The sequence below is a fragment of the Gossypium hirsutum genome, chromosome A08 (genome assembly GCF_007990345.1).
Source record: "Gossypium hirsutum isolate 1008001.06 chromosome A08, Gossypium_hirsutum_v2.1, whole genome shotgun sequence".
Taxonomy (NCBI): domain Eukaryota; kingdom Viridiplantae; phylum Streptophyta; class Magnoliopsida; order Malvales; family Malvaceae; genus Gossypium; species Gossypium hirsutum.
This window is the reverse complement of record NC_053431.1, coordinates 99746317-99761379: the sequence shown is the minus strand read 5'-3', so window position 1 is coordinate 99761379 and position 15063 is coordinate 99746317. Positions and strand designations below refer to the sequence as shown.

Below are 15063 nucleotides of genomic sequence, written 5' to 3'. Positions count from 1 at the left end.
TATATTGGGGTAAGACCCGATGACTACGTGTGGAGATTATGTCCGGGTAAGACCCGATGACTACGTGTGAAGATTATGTCCGGGTAAGACCCGATGACTACGTGTGGAGATTTTGTCCGGGTAAGACCCGATAACTTCGTGTGGAGATTTTGTCTGAGCTAAAGGTCTCACCGATAATCCGAGTAGAGGTTAAAGCTATAAGATTTCATGATAAGAATTGCTTATAAATATATTCAATGCGAAAGGTTAAACAGGTATGTACTCCAAGTTTATATGTGAGCTTGATTTGAACTAAATCATAAGGTAGTTATGTGATGCATACGAGAGCAATCTATGAGACGATTCCTATGATTATGTGACATCGGATCAGTGTGAGAGGTTATGTGAAATCATACAATATATCTATGTCACATGAGCTCACTTTTATGTGAAAGTTTATCTGCCTATTGTATATGATGAGATGTGCATATTCGGTAAAGGGATGGTATGCCCGAAGGAAGAGTGAAATAAAATACGAACAACTATGTTCTAATTTGATTGTTATCTGTTGACACTGCTTAAAACTTACTAAGCATTGTAATGCTTACTCCGTTTACTTTGTTTTCTCTGTTTTATAGATCTCATTGCGAAGCTACAGGCTCGGGGATCGTCAGCAACTAGTCACACTATCACTATCCACTGCTTGTTACTATTATGTTTAGAACTATTTTATGGCATGTATAGAATAGACTAGTGGCGGAAGAATGTTTTTGGTTAATGTATATAAGCCATGCGAAAATGGCATCTTTTGAATGTTTACTTAGTGAAGTTTAAATTTATCTCTGGCTGTGCTTAGTACTTATTTAAATGAATGATCTTTATTTCAAGAAAAAGTTTAAAATTTTACTGTTCTGACGTGAGTTACAAGTCCAGTAATGCCCCTTACCTATTCTGGCGACGGTTACGGGATAGGGGTGTTACACATCGGGCATTTTCTAATCAATTCCTTGAACCGCTCCCAAGCTTCATATAATGTCTCATCTTTAGATTTCTGAAAAGATGTAATGTCATTCCTCAATTTGGCATTCATGTTTGGAGGGTTGTATCTCAACAAAAACCTTTGACAAAATTCACTCCAAGATTCCATTGTTCCTGACAGCAAAGCATTCAACCATGATCCGGCACGATCTCGCAATGATTAAGGAAATGACTTGATTCTCAAAGCATCTTCAAGAACATCTTGTTGCCTAAATGAATCACAAACCTCCAAAAAGAGTCTTAAATGCAGCCACAGATCTTCGGTAGATAATCCATTGAATTTTTTTACTGTTTGTAGCATTTGAAACATCATTGATTTCAACTCAAAATGTTGAGCTTGAATATGTGGCATGACAATCCCTGAATTCAAACCGTAATCAATATGAGCCACATCTCATGGCCAAATGCATATAACTTAATATAAGCCAATACATTTGGCTAAAATCATGACAACACATGTCATAAAACTAGATCCCTATACATGCCACTCACTTGAAAATTTCTAACATGTGCTTCACTATCCCAAAGTAGTGACTTGATAGTGTGATGCTACCTCTGACGATCTCCAACCTCGAGCTAACCTGACAAAGCTAAAAGGAATGGAAAGGAGGGAGTAAGCTTCACATTTAGTAAGTCCATATAAAAATAATAATCAATTTCTCAATATGCTTCCACCAATTCTTACAACATGATCTCAAGGTAATACTCTCATAATTGTCTATTTACCTATGTTCAGGTCAAGCTATTTTCTCAAGTCACAGTCACTAAATTATTTATATCAGGAGCTACAAAACCCTAAATTAAGATCCACAAATTTTTCCTAAAATTAGACCCACATACCTTCTTACCATAAAATTCTAAGAATTTTTGGTCTAGCCAATAAGTATATTTTATTCTTTAAAGTTACCCCTTTCTCGCTGTCTGATAGTTCTGACCCCACTTCACTAAAAATTAATTATATCATAATACGGGACTAGGATGATATTTCGTCTATTTATCTTGAAAATAGACTCATCAAGGATTCTGAGAATATAAATTATAACCCATAGTTATTTTTGTACAATTTTCAATGATTTTCTCAAATCAGAATAGGGGATTTCAAAATCATTCTGACTCTATCTCGTAACAATTTAAATATTTTATAATATGAAACTCCTTTGCTTACACCGTTTCTCCTAGATGAAACTAGACTTATTAAGATTTAATTTCATATTTTATTTAACCTCTATCTCAATTACCAAAATTTTTGGTGGATTTTCAAAGTCAGACTGCTGCTGCTGTCCAAAACTATTTTAGTGTAAATTAATGATACTAAGTTTATCACACCTTATTAATTCATTTTCACCACATTGGTAAAGATACATATTTATACATCATAATTATATACCTATAATCACAAGGTCATCACAAAATCATTCTCATAGGCATGAATTACCTATTTACATCTTCACCCAATGTGCATCATAAACCGAAATCATTTCTCATGAGCTTGGCATACATACCTATGTTACTCAACATACTCATATTCATTCCTTACTAATCATACAACATGAATTGAATTCACATCTCATCAATTTCATGTAAGTACCTGTACTACTCACCATATGGTCATAAGTTCTCTCCTTTTGATATAAACCGTAAATATCTCGTTTAACCATTTGGAATACTATAGGATATTCAATAGCCCTAAACATGGGATAAGATGCCAACACCATGTCCCAGAAATGGTCCTACACTGGCTAGCACATCAAAGTCGATGTCATGTCCTAGACAGGTCTTACACTGGCTCTCATCTATCGCTGTTGATGCCATGTCCCAGACAGGTCTTACACTGACGCACAACAAGCTGATGCCATGTCCCAGATAGGTCTTACACCAGCTTGTATATCTCGAGGTTGATGCATGTCCCAGACATGTCTTTCACTGGCTTGTATATCTCGAGGTCAATGCATGTCCCAGACATGTCTTACACTGGCTCCCGTAATGTGGCTAATGCATGTCCCAAACATGTCTTACACTAGCACACATATCACCCAATGTCATGGCATGAATATCCAAATCTATTCCTCATGTTCAACTAAAAGTCTTTATTATATAAATTCTCATTTACAATGCAAATCAACAATTTATACTATACTAATTGTATAATACATGATAACATTGAATTTTGCATTATTTATGTACAACTTATTTTTTTCAATGGAATGTCATATTCCATCAACATATAATTAAATACAATCATAGCAAAATAGGTTTCAAGTATATTAACAATAACATGGATAACATGTTTATTTAGTCACACGGACTTACCTCGAATGCAATTTCGGCCACTTACTCCATTTTAGTCCATAACCTCGTACTTTCTGATTTAACCCAAATCTCGATTTTCTTGATCTAACATGATGAAATTCACTCATTTAATAATTACATTAATTAATTCACAATTTGGCAAAATGACTATTTTGCCCTTAAAATTTACAAAAATTATGATTTTGCCCTTAGGCTTGTAAATCAATTTTTATTGAATTTCCTACTTTACCAAGCCTAGCCGAATAATTTTTATAACTATAGCAACTCATATTTTCAATTATTTCACACATTTACAACTTATTTTACAACTTTACAAAATAGCCCTTTTTAGGTGTTTTCATGCAAACTTCTTTCACAAAGTTGTTTATTACACAACTAAGACTCATTTTCTTCCCTAAAAATTTAGCAAACCACATGAATACTCTCATGGAAAACCCTGTACTTTCAATCATTTTGCAAAATAGTCCTCCCATTAGCTAGATTATGCTACAAGGGTCTCAAAAGTACAAAAATTATCAAGAAATGCCATCAAAATCACTTACTTGCAAGGGTGAAGAGTGGCTGATATTTTTGAGCTTTCAAAACCCCCTTTTTGTTGATATTTTCGGTGGATGAAGAAGAAAGAAGAAAAGATGACAACTTTTTCTTCTTTTTATTTTAATACCAAATAAGTCACCTAATACCCACCAATTTTAACTTTTCAATTTCTTTATCTCTATAGTCAGCCAAGTCTTTACCTAAAGGCTTATTTGCTCTTTAAAGATCCTTATTTATGGTTCTCTAGCTATTTAACACATTTAGCTTGCAAAACAAAACTTTTGCCTTTTATGTGATTTAGTCATTTTTCTCAATTCAGCTCACAATCGCTAAAATTAATTCACCAAAATTTTTATATACTTATATAATCACGCTATCACATATAAAATAATATTAAAAATAATTTCTCCACCTTGGAATAGTGGTTCCAAAACCACTGTTCTGACTAGGCCCAAAATCGGGCTATTACATAATGGATATTATCTGCCTTGATCATTTCCAACCCTTGCCATTTCTCACAATTATTTTCTCCTTCTCTTTAAAGTTCTCTCAATTTCAGGATCAAAATAATACTTCTATTTCTCGAGAATACCTCTACTCATAAACTAGAAGTAAACCTGAAGAAGAATAAAAAACAACTAAGTAAGCTAAAAATAACAAAATTAGATCGATAATAACAAACAAAACTTCACCAATTTACCTATCCCCGGCGACAGTGCCAAAAACCTATCGTGTGTGAATATGTAATGGGAATGTGAAAGTATACACGTCAAATCAAGTAATAAAGTGATAAGTGAGATTTTTTCCACAGGGATCGGAATAGGTAAAAATATGATCGAGTTATTACTATAAACTATACTAATTAGGCTTATGGAAAAGTAAACAGAATAATGATTTGAGGTGAAGTTTTAATGTATGAAATATAAAAATCAAATAATGAATAAAATGTTGTGGCAATTCTACGAGACAAAGTTGAGTGGATTGATGCTGTTGAATGGGAAGATTGGAATTACTTGGATTATATCTTAATAACATAATAATGTCATGGCAAAATCTTGACCAAATTACTGTTTAGAGTATAACTACTACATTCTGCTTCTTTCGAGAGCTAGAATTAAAGCTATATGTAACACCCCTAACCCGTAACCGTCGCCAAAATAGGTTGAGAGGCATTATCAAAGTTGTAACTTAATTCAGAGAAATCATTTATCAGTTATCATATCATTTCCGTAACTATCATTCAATCATATTCAATATATACTTAAAACGAGTATATGAAGCTTAAAACATGCATTCGGGACTAAATTGATAACATATAAAAATTTCAAAAACTTAGAAAAATTTCAACATTTCAATTATCACACGCCCGTGTGAATAGGCTGTGTGCTTCACACGGCTGATAGACACGCCTGTGTCTTAGTCCGTGTGTAAACAGGGCGTACATACTGACTTATGTCACACGGCCAAGGACACGCCCGTGTGTCAGGCCGTGTGAAAACTGGAGAGTATACTGACTTTAATTCAAAGGGTACCCCAGGAGACACACGACCATGCGACATGACCGTGTATCACACACGGTTGAGTCACACACCCGTGTCTCTGCTCGTGTGGACAAAAATAGGCCATTTGTAAAGCCATTTTGCCACCCTAAAAACACAAGCATTCACAAGTATAATAGACCACATTTTTACAACTTAATAGGTAGCCAAAATAACCATTTCAAAACACATTATAAGCCATATCAAAACTTACCAATTATCTATTCAAATACCTATTCAACAACATGCATAATTCATTCATTTAACATCTACAAATCAAGACTCACTTGCATAATTTCATTCCATCATTTCCTTGAAAAAGCATACCATATTTGAAAATATAATTCATCCAAAACAAAGTACCAAAATAAGCCAAATCACATCGCTTAACTTATACACAAAATATACCAAAGTCATGATGTTAAGCAACATAAATATCATATCTTAAACTAGCCTATACATGCCATATTTACAAATATCCGCAAGCTCAAAAGTACCAATTGGAATTTGGATAGTGTGATGTGCAACTCTGACTTGTCCAGAACGAGCAAGCTATCGAGCCTCTATAAAACATAGAAAAAGAAACAAAGTAAGCTTTATAGCCTAGTAAGCCAGTATAATTCAGAATTAAACTTACCATTTATACATACTTTAAACAATACTTATAGTGCAACCAATTTAATTAACAATCACCTAATTACAAGTATGCATCACATGTTAGTCATTGTAAAAATACATGAAACCATCCATTAATATAATACTTTGTATCGTTCCAAATTCACATATCATACATATAACATCAATAACACTTATAACCCGTAACTTATCCGTAATAATAGTATTTAAGCCCGTTAAACCTATTAGAACTTCAAAGGATGCTCAAGTGAATGATGTCAGTAATCTGTCAATTCATTATCATATATGCTCTTTCGAGCCATGATCGGTAAGCTCCTCCTGAGCTGATGAATAGTAAGTCTAATGAGCTAAAACGGTAAGCTCTATCGAGCTGAACAGTAAGCTCTATCGAGCTGAAACGGTAAGCTCCAATGAGCTGAAAACAGTAAACTCTTACGAACTGATATATCGGTAAGCTCATACGAGCTATGGTGAGTCCACAAAAAATGCAAGAGGTCGACCAAAATGGTAATCTCAATAACATGTCACTCATATCCAATGAATCTATACAGTTCAAACGGGGCTCAATAACAAATATATTATAATACATATCAACAATACATTTGTAATTTAAGTATATCCAATTCTCATTTACAATATCCATTTCAAATATTTTCAAATATATATAGAAGTTTGATTCTAATTATACGAACTTACCTCGTATCCTCGGATAAACTATCGGCTATTCGTCCACTTTCCATTTTCCCTGATCTAATTTCGATATTTGCCTATCTTGATCTATATAATATCAAATTAACTCATTCAGACTTTCATTCAATTCAATTTAGCCTGAAACATTTGTTTTGGCTAATTTACAATTTTACCTCTTGACTTTTGACTACTTTGCAATTTAGTCCTTAACACATAAAATTGCAAATTCATGCAATTTAATACCAACCCATGTCTAGCCGAATTTATTATGTACTACTAGCAGCCCATATCTTTCATTATTTCACACTTTTAACTTTCACATTTTACATTTTCACAATTTAATCCCTATTTGACTTTTTTTTATCAAAAATTACTTTATAAAACTTGTATATCTATCATTAAACCTTCATAATCTATCATTAAACATTCAAAAGCTCAAGTATTGAACAATGACACTTCACAAAATCATGAACAAATTCAAAGCTTAAGGCATGGGCTAGCTAGAGTAGGAAGCAACGATATCAAAAACGTTGAAATCATTAAAAACCGATTTAAAATTGTTCCTTAATTAACAATTAAAGCTTGGCCGAATGAAAACCTAATTTTTTTTTATTCTATCTTCTCGATTTTTGACAAAAGATGAATGAATATGACAAAATTTTGGTTTTATTTTATTAAATTAAACTTAATTAACTAAATTACCATTATACCCTTGTTAATATAACTTAAACATTATTTAAACAATGTCCAAGAATGTCCACTTACATTATAAATGGACTAATTACATAATAAGGACTTCTATATTAATAATTCATAGCAATTAAACACTTTTAACATTAGAACTCAACTTTTACGCATTACGCGATTTAGTCTTTTTTACTGAATTAAACATTTAAACAGTAAAATTTCTTTACGACACTTTCACATAATTAATCTATCATGCTGTAAACCTTATTAAAATAATAAAATAAATATTTTGACTTTGTATTTGTGGTATCGAAACCACTGTTCTAATTTGACCTAAAAACAGGCTGTTACAACTCTTCCCCCTTAGGGATTTTCGTCCCCAAAAATCTTACCGGTAAAAAGGTTAGGGTACTGTTTTTGCATAGCTTCTTCGGGTTCCCACGTAGCTTCCTCTATTTCGTGTTTATGCCAGAGAATTTTTACTAAGGCTATGCATTTATTTCTCAACTCTTTGATTTCACGAGCCAAAATCCTGATTGGTTCTTCATTATACGACATATCGGGTTGAATTTCAACATCTATCGGAGAGATCACATATGACGGACCAGATCTATAACGACATAGCATAGAAACATGAAAAACATTATAGATCTTCTCAAGTTCTGACGGTAAAGCAAGTCGATATGCTACAGATCCTATTTTCTCAATAATCTCATACAACCCGATGAAATGTGGACTCAATTTTCCTTTACGGTCGAAACAAATAACCTTTTTCTATGGTGACACTTTTAAAAACACTCGATCCCCGACTTGAAATTCAATTTCTCTACGTTTCAAATCTGCATAGAATTTCTATCGATTTGAAGCTGCTTTTAAACTATCGCGAATCATTTTCACTTTTTCTTCAGTTTCTCTGATCAATTCAACCCCGTGAATCTTTCTTTCACTCAATTTAATCTAGAATAACAGAGTTCGACACTTGCGGCCATATAAAGCTTCATACGATGTCATCTTTATACTCGTTTGGTAACTGTTGTTTTTACACAAATTCAATCAACAGTAAATATTTTTCCCAATTGGCTTCAAACTCTAAAATACAACATCTCAAAATATCTTCGAGAATCTAAATAACTATCTCAGTTTGAGGATGAAAAGCAGTACTAAAATTCAACATTATCCCCAGAGCCTTTTATAGTTTCTTCCAGAATCCCGACGTAAATCTCGGATTTCTATCAAAAATAATAGATAGTGGCACACTGTGTAATCGAACAATCTCAGAAATGTACAATTCTGCTAATTTATCAAGTGAGTAATCGGTACGTGTCGGTATGAAATGAATAGATTTTGTTAGTCGATTAACAACAACCCAAATAGGATCTTTCTTTTTCAGAGTTAGGGGCAATCCCAACACGAAATCCATAGTGACTCTATCCCATTTCCATTCAAGAATAAATACAGGCTGTAGTAAACCCGATGGTACTTGATGTTTAGCTTTGACTTGTTGACATATCAAACATTTCGATACAAACTCTGATATATCATGTTTCATCCTCGACCACCAGTACAACTGTTTCAAATCATTATACACCGTGGTACTACTCGGATGAACTAAGAAACGACTACTGTGCGCTTCATGCAGAATTTTATAAACAAGCTCTGTATTTTTTGGTACACAAATTCTATTTCGGAACATTAAGCAGTCATCAGTTCTAATATGCAATTCTGAATCCGAATTAGACTCACATTGAATACGTTTAGCTTGTAGTTCATGATCATCTTTTTGAGCTTCACAAATTTGTTGAAGAAATATCAGTTTAGCTCTTAATTCAGCTAAAATAGATCCATCATTACATATCATCAACTAGGTGTTCATTGTTCGCAGTGCAAACAATAACTTTCGGCTAAAGGCATCAGCAAGTACATTAGCTTTTCCTAGGTGATAATTAATCATAAAGTCATAATCTTTCAATAACTCGAGCCGTCTTCGTTGTCCCAAATTCAAATCCTTCTATGACATCAGATATTTCAAACTCCTGTGATCCGTATAAGTATGGCATGTTTCACCATATAAGTAGTGTCTCCAAATCTTCAATGCAAACACAATTGCAACCAACTCTAAATCATGTGTCGGATAATACTTTTCGTGCGATTTCAATTGTCGTGAAGCATAAGCTATAACTTTTCCCTCTTGCATCAGAACACATCCTAGACTATTTAACAATGCATCACTATAAATCACGAACTCTTTACCCAATTCCGGTTGAACTAATACTGGTGCTTCAGTTAACAGTGCTTTCAACTGTTTGAAACTTTGTTGACACTTTTCTGACCAATCAAAATTCACGTATTTTTGTAACAATCATGTCATCAGTGTTACAATCATTGAGAATCCTTTCACAAATATTTGGTAATAACCTGCTAAGCCTATAAAACTACAAACTTCAGATACATTTCTCAAAGATTTCCAATCAACAATAGCAAAAATCTTACTCGGATCAACTATAATACCGTCAGCTGAAACAATATGCCCCAGAAATCTAACTTCTTTGAGTCAAAACTCACATTTACTGAAATTTGCAAATAACTGCTTATCACGTAGAGTTTGTAACACAATTCTCAAGTGTTCGGTATGCTCAGATTGATCTCGTGAATAGATCAGAATATCATCAATAAATACAACAAAAAATCTGTCTAAATACGATCTAAATATCCGGTTCATCAAATCCATAAAAATGGCAAGAGTATTAGTTAAGCCGAAAGGCCTAACAAGGAATTCATAATATTTCTGAACATGGTTTTCAGTACATTTGGCTCTTTAACTCGTAATTGATAGTAACCCGATCTCAAATCAATCTTTGAAAATACTATAGCCCCTTTCAACTGATCAAATAAGTCATCAATCCGCGGTAGAGGATATTTGTTCTTTATAGTCACTTTATTCAACTGTCTATAATCGATACACATCCTCATCATGCCATCTTTCTTTTTCACGAACAATACTGGTACACCCCAAGGAGAATAACTCAGTTGTAAAAAACCTTTGTCTGCCAATTCTTGCAACTAAGCTTTCAACTCTTTTAATTCAGTTAGAGCCATTCTATACGAAGCTATCAATATCGGTGTTGTTTTGGGTACTAATTCAATACCAAATTCAACTTCTCTGATCGGCGGTAAACCTAGTAGTTCTTCTAGAAATACATCCGAAAACTCACAAACAATAGGTACGGATTCAATCTTTGACTCAGACACCTTTGTATCCAATACGTATTCAAGATATGCATCATAGCCCTTTTTCAAATATTTCTAAGCTAAAATAGATGATATCATAATCGGTAATTCATTCAAATCATCAGACTTAATCCGCAGAATCTCACCATTGTGACATTTCAATTCAATAGTCTTTTGTCTACAATTCACAATTGCATCATGCATAGTTAGCCAATCTATTCCCAAAATAACATCAAACTCATCGAACAGTAGAAGCATCAAGTCAGCCCGAAAATAATAACCCCGGATCATCAGAGGACAATTCTTACAAATTTTATCAACTAAAATAGACTTGCCTAAAGGTTCGGTACTTTAACTACAAACTCTGTAGACTCGACATGTAAACTCTTTTTAAATACTAAATTCATACAAATATATGAATGGGTTGATCCAGTATCTATCCACGCAACTATATCAGTATCAAAAAGAGAAAAAGTACTAGTAATAACATCTGGCGATGATGCCTCCTCTCGTGCACGAATAGCATAAGTTCTAGTAGGTGCTCGTGCCTCAGATCTTATGGCCGAATCTCTCGTAGTACCTCGATTACCACTTACATTTCTAGTGTTTTCGGGGCGGTCTCCCTCTAGTAGTCATGTTACTTGCTTTTGTTGGTTGTTATCTTTTAGCTGTAAACTTTTCTAGACAGTCACGGAGAAAATGATCAAAATATCCACATTTAAAACAAGCTCCACTTACTAATCTGTATTCATTGTAATGTCGCTTATTGCAATGTTTACATTCAGGTCCAGCGTTTCTAATACTTCCCACACTAGCCACAGATCTCGCTTGAGGTTTTGAACTTGATTGTCTCGCATTTCTATCTCTAATCGAAATTCCTACAAAGGCCGTAGAACAAGGATGGTATTCTCTAAATTTTTTTGATGCTAACTTATGTGATTTACCCGTAAATCTCTTTCTAGACTCTCTAACCTCAGAATTGGCTTTTCTTTTCTCTTTGCAAAGTTCTTCAACTTTACAAACTCGATCAAACAAAACAACAAACTCTTTCAACTCAAGAATTCTAACTAACACTCTCATTTCTTCATTTAAACCATCCTCGAATCTTTTACATATTATAGCTTCAGAAGAAACACATTCATGAGCATATTTGTTGAGTCGTACAAACTCTCTCTCATATTCTGTGACTGACAAACAGCACTGCTTCAATTTAAGGAATTCTTTTCTTTTTTGATCAATGAATCTTTGGTTGATGTATTTCTTTCTAAATTCAACTTGAAAGAAATCCCAAGTAACTCTTTTTTGCAGAACTACGGATATCAAGGTATTCTACCACTGATATTCAGTGTCTCTTAGCAATTATACAACACACTTTAAACATTTTTCAAGTGTGCAAGATACTTCTTCGAATACCCGAATCGTGTTCTCAAGCCAAAACTCAGCTCTTTCAGGGTCATCATTAATAGTGGCTCTGAATTCCTTAGCTCTGTGTTTTCGTATCTTATCGATAGGTGGTTTATTTAACCACAGAGGATCAATACCTTGAGTAACTACAGGGATTAGTTGGGGAATAGGTGAGGTAGAGGTTGCTGAATAGTTGGGTTCGTACGAATGTACTATGTGAACCACTCGTTCAATATACGAAAGAAGGCTTCTTTAGCCTCACCTCCGTGGGTACTTGTCACAGGTTTATATTCCGTAGGCGCTGTCCCTTGAAAAATAGCTAGCACGTTACTTTCTACGTCATCCACTGCAACTCGTTTGGGATCCATTACTATATAAAAACACATTTGAAAATGTGAAGAGTAATTACAATATCATAGTTTTATATATATCATGTATAGCTAGACTCACATACGATATGTTAGTCCTAGAATCGACTAACCCGTAGCTTTGATACCAACAAATATAACACCCCTAACCCATAACAGTTGCCTGAATAAGTTAAGAGGCATTACCGGACTTGTAACTCAATTCAAAACAATCATTTATTAATAATCATCTCATTTCAGTAACTATCATTCAATCATATTCAATATATTATGAAGCTTAAAACATGCATTCGGGTCTAAATTGATAAAATATAAAAATTTTAGAAACTTATAAAAATTTCAACATTTTAAGTATCACATGACCATGTGAACAGGTCGTGTGCTTCACACGGCTGATAGACACGCTCGTGTCTTAGTCCGTGTGGAAACAAGGCATATATATTTACTTGTGGCACACGGATAAGGACACGTCCGTATGCCAGGCCGTATGAAAACTAGAGAGTATAATGACTTTAATTCAAAGGGTACCCTAAGAGACACACGGCTGTGCAACATGATCGTGTGTCACACACGACTGAGACACACGCCCGTGTCTCTGCTCATGTGGACAAAAATAGGCCATTAGTAAAGCCATTTTGCCACCCTAAAAACACAAGCATTCACAAGTATAATAGACCACATTTTTACAACTCAATAGGCAGCCAAAATAACCATTTCAAAAACATTATAAGCCATATCAAAACTTACCAATTATCTATTCAAATACCTATTCAACAACATGCATAATTCATTTATTTAACATCTACAAATCAAGACTCACTTGCATAATTTCATTTCATCATTTCCTTGACAAAGCATACCATAATTGAAAACATAATTCATCCAAAACAAAGTACCAAAATAAGCCAAATCACATGGCTTAACTTATACACAAAACATACCAAAGTCATGATGTTAAGCAACATAACTATCATATCTTAAACTAGCCTATACATGCCATATTTACAAATATCTGCAAGCTCAAAAGTACCAATCAGAATTTGGATAGTGTGATGTGCAACTCCGACTTGTCTGGAACGAGCGAGCTATCAAGCCTCTATAAAACATAGAAAAACAAACAAAGTAAGCTTTATAGCCTAGTAAGCCAGTATAATTCAGAATTAAACTTACCATTTATGCATAATTTAAAGCAATACTTAAAGTGCAACCAATTCAATTAACAATCACCTAATCACAAGTATTCATCACATGTTATGAAACCATCTATTAATATAATACTATGTATCATTCCAAACTCACATATCATACATATAACATCAATAACACTTATAACCCATAACTTATCTGTAATAACAGTATTTAAACCATCTATTAATATAATACTATGTATCATTCCAAACTCACATATCATACATATAACATCAATAACACTTATAACCCATAACTTATCTGTAATAACAGTATTTAAGCCCGTTGAACCTATTAGAACTTTAAAGGATACTTGAGTGAAAATGTCAGTAATCCGTCAATTCATTATCATATATGCTATTTCGAGCCATGATCGGTAAGCTCCTCCTGAGCTAATGAATAGTAAGCTCTAATGAGCTAAAACAGTAAGCTCTATCGAGCTGAATAGTAAGCTCATACGAGCTGAACAGTAAGCTCTATTAAGCTGAACAGTAAGTTATACGAGCTGAAACGGTAAGCTCCAATGAGCTAAAAATAGTAAGCTCTTACGAGCTGATATATCGGTAAGCTCATACGAGTATGGTGAGTCCGCAACAAATGCAAGAGCTCGACCAAAATAGTAATCTCAGTAACATGTCACTCGTATCCAATGAATCTATACAGTTCAAACGGGGCTCAGTAACAAATTCATTATAATACATATCAACAATACATTTGTAATTTAAGTATATCCAATTCTCAATTACAATATCCATTTCAAATATTTTCAAATATATATAGAAGTTCGATTTTAATTATATGAACGTACCCCGTATCCTCAAATAAACTATCGGTTATTCGTCCACTTTCTGTTTTCCCCAATCTAATTTCGATATTTGTTTATCTTGATCTATATAATATCAAATTAACTTATTCAAACTTTCATTCAATTCAATTTAGCCTAAAAACATTCATTTTGGCTAATTTACAGTTTTATTGCTAAACTTTTGGCTACTTTGCAATTTAGTCCTTAACACATAAAATTGCAAATTCATGCAATTTAATACCAACCAATGTCTAGCCGAATTTATTATGTATTACTAGCAGCCCATATCTTTCATTATTTCACACTTTTAACTACCACATTTTACATTTTCACAATTTAATCCCTATTTGACATATTTATTGAAAATCATTTTATAAAACTTGTATATCTATCATTAAACCTTCATAATCTATCATTAAACATTTAAAATCTAAAGTTTCAACAATGGCACTTCACAAAATCATGAAAAAAATTCAAAAATTAAGGCATGGGCTAGCTAGAGTATGAAGCAATGATCTCAAAAACGTAGAATTCATTAAAAACCGAGCTAAAATCATACCTTAATTAACAATTGAAGCTTGGCCGAACGAAAACCTAAATTTTTTTTCTATTCTTTCTTCTCTATTTTTGAAAAAAGATGAATGAATATGACAAA

At 33.4% G+C, this 15063-nt stretch overlaps 1 non-coding gene across 1 annotated transcript; it reads left to right on the top strand.

Moving 5' to 3' along the window:
• Positions 1-953: 953 nt before the first annotated feature.
• Positions 954-1060, top strand: LOC121205939 (small nucleolar RNA R71). The gene has a single exon (XR_005901013.1). It is a non-coding gene; the product is annotated as a small nucleolar RNA R71 (small nucleolar RNA).
• The last annotated feature ends 14003 nt before the right edge of the window (positions 1061-15063 follow it).